Source organism: Meleagris gallopavo, chromosome 5 (assembly GCF_000146605.3).
Source record: "Meleagris gallopavo isolate NT-WF06-2002-E0010 breed Aviagen turkey brand Nicholas breeding stock chromosome 5, Turkey_5.1, whole genome shotgun sequence".
NCBI lineage: Eukaryota > Metazoa > Chordata > Aves > Galliformes > Phasianidae > Meleagris > Meleagris gallopavo.
The window spans coordinates 30,208,809-30,214,777 of NC_015015.2; the positions used below are offsets into that span (position 1 = coordinate 30,208,809).

Here is a 5,969-nt window from a genome sequence, read left to right on the forward strand (position 1 = left end):
CAAAGCTTCAAACTAAACAATAAAACATTTATTTGTAAGAAAATGTAAGAAATGCATAAGCAACCTTTTAAAATATTGATAATGTCTACCATTTTAAAGGCTACTTATGCACCAAATTCCTACTGATGTCAAAAGCTCAGATTGCTGTCTAAAAAATTTTTACCCTTCATTCAATAATAGTGGAAGTAAGAAGCCTATTATTAGCCATACCCCCAGCAATATCTTGTCCAGTAGAACCATTCAAATGGAAGGATGAGACAGAGTGACTTCCTTAGCTTGATTTCAGAGTTAACAGTTCTCCAGTAAGGCATTCTATTTATATTACTTTTTTTAAATACTTGAATCTGCACTGAGGAAGTTGAGCAGAGTCAAACTATGACTGAACATTGCTGCTTCCTTGATTGAGTTTCAGCCTTTTCCTTGATGAAGTCTTGAAATGCTAGGGGAATTACACCCAATAATTTACTTGTTGGACCCTTGCCCTTCACTACTTGTTAAAAAGCAGTGCTGAAATCTGTCTCCAATTTTGCCACAGGTATTTGAGAGATAACATTGGAGTAAGCTTAGTCACGTTTTGATAATACAGGTGTCTTTGATTCCTGTCACGCTGTTTTAAGCACAGATTTTTTCTACAGTCTTATGGGATAACAATGACTGATGATGTCTTAGTGATAGGTACAGACACTGTACATGCTGTCTTTGTTAAATCTAGTTCTTTCCTATGTTAATCACGGGATTTGCTCATTAGCATGAGTTAGCTGTCTTACTGGACAATTTCTTTCCCCTGAAAAATATGGGGTTTTTTTTTCCTTTTCAAGGACCACAACAAAAGCCTTTTACTAAGATTCATTTTTCTTCACTTTTATTTAACATAGGATAGGCTAAGAGATCTTCCTGTTCTGTTTCTATATTTCACCCCAATTTTTGTTAGGTAGAAAATAAAGTCACCCATTTAGCAAGGATTTCTGAAGCTACTGTCTGGACAAAGGGCAATTCCAGTCAGTATGCTCATTGTCTCAGAGTCCTAGACAAGTGGCTATAGTTGAAAGATAGTGATTTTTATACACCATAGTAATTCTTCATGCATTGTAGGATCACTTCTACATTAAAGAGAAGATTGTCTTTACACTAACATCCATACATTATTCATTGGTACCTCACCTTTGTGGTAGGCCTTATACATCCAAGATGCAGCCTCACAGCATAGCAACATAGACTAGACTGAAAGCTTAGAAAAACATTCTGAAATTTGGATATATTTTACATAACATTTAGATACATGTATTATCATGACCTTTAGATAGTACACTTCAATTTCTCTTTGCTTGTCCAAGGAAAAGTATCTGAGGTAAACATAGCGAGTTCAGTCCATTGAAGACAACAGTAAGACTGGAAAGTAATGAGATGACAGAGAAAGAGGTAATCCACTGAGCACACCTCTAATTGGATTTGCCAGTTACATGTGAAGGCTACAGATTGACCCCTCTCCTAACCAATTAACTCCAGCCTGTGCATATACAAATTGGGAGATAATGAGTAAACTGGATTCTGTGAATTCACTATCACAGTCCCCAGTCTCAACACTAAATGTCCTACAAAAGTTTTTCCTCCTATCTGAATTTCTTGAAGTGGTTTAAAGACTGAGTCCTTGCTATCCCCACTCTCCCTTAGAATAGCAATGGCAAGTTGTTTTATTTTGTATTTTTGTGTAACTGTTCCTCTAATTACCTGTTTTACACATGAAAATATGTTTATTGATTTTATTTGCCCTGGATGGTGTTTTTTTAATACATTTATCAATTGAAATTATTTATTTTTCCACATCGCTTCAGAAGAATCAATTTGAGTATTTTCCAGTATCAAGAATTCATATGCTTTAAGTAGCCATTATTTTTACATGACCAAGTAATTTCAGTATGGATAGAGCTATGGAACATATCAATTTCTATGATTTAATTTTGATATACAGATATGCATTAAAAGTACACAGTGAGTGTGAATGAGACAACTTACATATGTCTATTTTCCATTAGTGATCAAAGAAAAGGAAAACTGCAATAGATTGGATGGAACCTATTAAATATGATCATCATGAGCACTTCTTTTCAGCGAGGGTTAACTTTTAGTGAGGGTTAAAAATCATGTGACTTAAAGCTCTTTTCCATTGTCTGTACTTTATACCTCAGGATATAAATCCATTTTGTAATTACTCCCTTCTTATCTCAGAACTTTGCCTGACACACCATTCCATATGTTTATGATTCTCTGAATGAAGAAGTGTTCCCTGACAACCATTCAGATTTTTTCCCTTTAATTTCCATTTATGCCTTATTGTCTTATAACATTCAAGTGAAAATATATGTTGCAATATTGTCTGGCATTATCTGTATTACTTAAGATTTTATACAGCCGTACATCAACCAAACATCAGATAAATCTCACGCTTCTCTTTTTTTTCCCCCCCATACGTCTTCCCTTCCAGAGCTGTATAGGTAGTAGATTCAATTTATTCTCTATGACAAGTTGTCTTTAAGCATTTTTTACAAACCTAGGACATAATACATCTGCAATTTTATCGAGTCACTTTGAAAAGTGAGCTACACATGCAACGTTTGCTAAGCCCTCTCTGCAATTAGGAAAAATAGAAAAAAATGCTAAATATTTGCACTCAGCAATATTAGTATTGTTTATGGAACTTCATAGGTTTACTAGCATTTGCAAATTGAGGGAATAATCCAGCAACACACTTGAGACAGAGCTTCAGGACTGGAACCCTATATGATATTACCTGACTAATTTGCTGGACTTGCTAATAAATAACAAAGTTGCACAAGAAAGGTACAAATGATTTGTAATCCTGCAATAATGGCTTCTAAATAGTTAAGATTACACTGAGAGATGAGAACCTTTTTCCCCCCGTATGCCATATACCAGCAGGGGACAAAATCAATCTTGTGAAGGCTCTGATTACTTGCACTGCAAGTTTCTTGTCAGCAGATTCAAAATGTGCAGTGGAATGAATCTTCTGCAAGGTAGAGGTGCTGTCTATCAGCTGGGCATCCTTCCTCCATTCTCTCCCCCCACTTCAACTTCCTGTGGAATATGTGGTTGTGATAAATTAGAGGAAGAAGAGAAAATACAAGATGCTTCAGCACAACCATTTTAATCCTCTACCGTCAATACAGAGGAGAGGTGACACTAATTTTAGTGTCTTCCAGGTGACAAATGTATCCTTGAGGTGGGGGTAATGAGAAAGTTCAGGAACAAATGAAGGAATCATTTTTGTCTAAAATACAATGCAACTTGAGTGTATACAAAAAAAAAAAATCTTTTCAGAGGAGAAGGTTTAAATCTATTAAGGTCTGTAATTTAGCCTAGAGAAAAGACAGTCAATACCATGCAAGCTGATACACAGCACTTTTTACAAGTGGTCTGAAAAAAGTAGGACTAGTGCAACCATCCCAAAAAGGTTGGAAAAAAAAAAAAGTTTGTTCAGAACAGAGTATCAGACACATATTTTATCTTCCTAGTTATCCAAGCCAAAGCCATATCTAGTTCTTGTCAAATTTCCAAGACCCTGCAGTAAGGATTTTGGGAGTTTTCTGATTGGGTTTTTAACCAATGGAACTTAAAAAAAAACAAAACAAAACAAAAAAAAACACCCTTTGCACTTTTAATAAAACCTAATTACTTCCAGTGAATAATAAAAGAAGTTCTGTGTACTGAAAAGAAAAAAAATTAATCATTTGCTTCAACCATGCTTTCTCTTAGTACTAAAGAAAAGGACATTGCACTACTGCTTTAGTGAGAAGAAGCGAATGAATCCTTGTAATCAGTTTTGATGCTCAGAGAGATAATTGCCAGGTCCACCCTGCAACTTATGGAATTACTGTTTCCTTCTCCCCATCTTCTGTACCCTTCATTAGCTTCAGAAATGAATCGAGTTCACAATAAATATTCTCAGAGTAACGCATTTTATCCCGGAGAACTTGAAGAAAAATTTGCCAAATGGAGAACTAAGCATTATTAAAATTGACTGCCCTAGGCCTGTCCTGGTCAGCACAGAATAATACTATGCAACAGCTACCAGGTTGAACACCCTGTGAGAGTACTAATTTATTCAGTCTCCTGATAATCACAACTAGACAGACAGGTTAATGAAGAAATATCATCTTCCCATCCTGCAGATGGAGAAAGGCATGGAGAAGAAATAGTCCAGCATGAAAAGAATGATGCTACTCCTAGTTTTCAGTTCCAAATTCTATCCATCGCATTTTTTTCCCCCCATCTCTCAATACTCTTGCCTCCAGTGTTATTCAAACGTATGAGCCAAAGTTGCTGATTTTTTAACTAGTATCCTGAGATACTGTTTGAAGACAAAAAGTAAGGAAATATCTGGTTTTAGCAGGTTATGTAGCTGATAGATTAATTAGTTGTCATAGTAGTTGATATTTTGTTCTGCATGCTAATCAAATTCCCAAAGACCAAAATTACTCCTAGCACTCACATTAACACTCACACTGCCTCTCACAATGACAGAGATACCACTGTCAGCAGAAGTCAGAAATCATTATGAGAGTGGATAGTGATAAGACAAGGGGAAATGGTTTTAAACTGAGACAGGGGAAGATTAGGTTAGATATCAGGAAGTTTTACACACAAAGAATGGTGATGCACTAAAGCAGGTTGCCCAAGGAGGTTGTGGATGTCCCATTCCTTGAGCCGTTCAAGGCAAGGCTGGATGTGGCTCTGGGCAGCCTGGTCTGGTGGTTGGTGACCCAGCAAATAGCAGCAGATTGAAACTAGATAATCATTATGATCCTTTTCAACCCAGGCCATTCTATGATTCTATGAAAGTTAGCAATCTTCAGAAACCTGCACTTGTGACTTCTACTCCTTTCCTGCAAGAAGCCATACAGAAAGGGGAGGCAGACCACTGCAAACTTTAAAGGGCTTTGAACGGGCTAGTACGTCAATCCTTCAACTCATGCTTGACTTCTGTGGGAGAGGAAGTAAGAATGACTACACTTTTTCATACCTCAGGACATAGCACTATAGACACCATTGATTTCAGGCAAAAAAAAGAAAAAAAAAAGATCCTGCTCTATTTGTGTTTCTGTCACCAGCAGCAACATAAATATTTTTTTCATGCTGCCAAGTACTGACCTCTGTACCACAGAGGTATGCCTGTATCTAGCATAAGTAAAAATCATAATCTGGAATTTACTGTTTATTCAAATAAACTATAGCTTGAAACAAAATTGCCATCAAAATATATAATACCTATGAGATCATTTTCGATTCCCCATCCTCTTGCTCTATTTCTCACAAGGCAGAGCTGAACTCAGGCATTGCTGTTCCACGCAGTGCTCATTATCTGAATGAATGAAAACCTTTATGAATGATTCCCAGTTGTCAAATATCATATTATCTCACACAGGAAACTATAGTGTTGATAAGGTGCCTTGTGGGCTTTAGGTTCAAGTGCATTGCTGAAGACCTGAGGGAAATTAAGGAAGTGGCATTTCAGTTACCTCCAATTCTGTCTGCTGTCACCAAGGTCCCACACGAACATCCAGGAGAGAAGGGATGGAGGAGCAGAGGCACCAGACTCTCTCCAGACATGATATGCAGAAGAAGTAGTGGGGTCCTGACCCAATCACACAGGTGAATTCTGTAGTAGTGCTGCTTTGTTCAATGTTTCCCACAGACATTACAGAGAAAAAGTTAAAATCATTCTCTTTACACTACTACTACCAAAAAAAAAAAAGTACAGATTACAGTAAAGGGAGATTCAAAGTTGGCCACTGCATTTGAATTGCAAAGGAGCAATCAATTAGTTTATCATTAATCAGATAATTTTGGGGATAGTGAATAATATGAAAAGAAGAAATAACTAGCAGGATAATTTTCAGGAACCATCTCTCAGCTTTATAAACTAATCTTCCTCTAATGGCCCTTTTTAATGT

The 5,969-nt window shown here is 36.7% G+C and overlaps 1 long non-coding RNA gene across 1 annotated transcript; it reads right to left on the reverse strand.

Moving 5' to 3' along the window:
- Positions 1 to 325: 325 nt before the first annotated feature.
- On the reverse strand, positions 326 to 5,698 carry LOC104911157. The gene is made up of 3 exons (XR_004159929.1): positions 5,535 to 5,698; positions 5,284 to 5,377; positions 326 to 3,093 (listed from the first exon to the last, which is right to left on the reverse strand). It is a non-coding gene; the product is annotated as an uncharacterized LOC104911157 (long non-coding RNA).
- Positions 5,699 to 5,969: the final 271 nt, after the last annotated feature.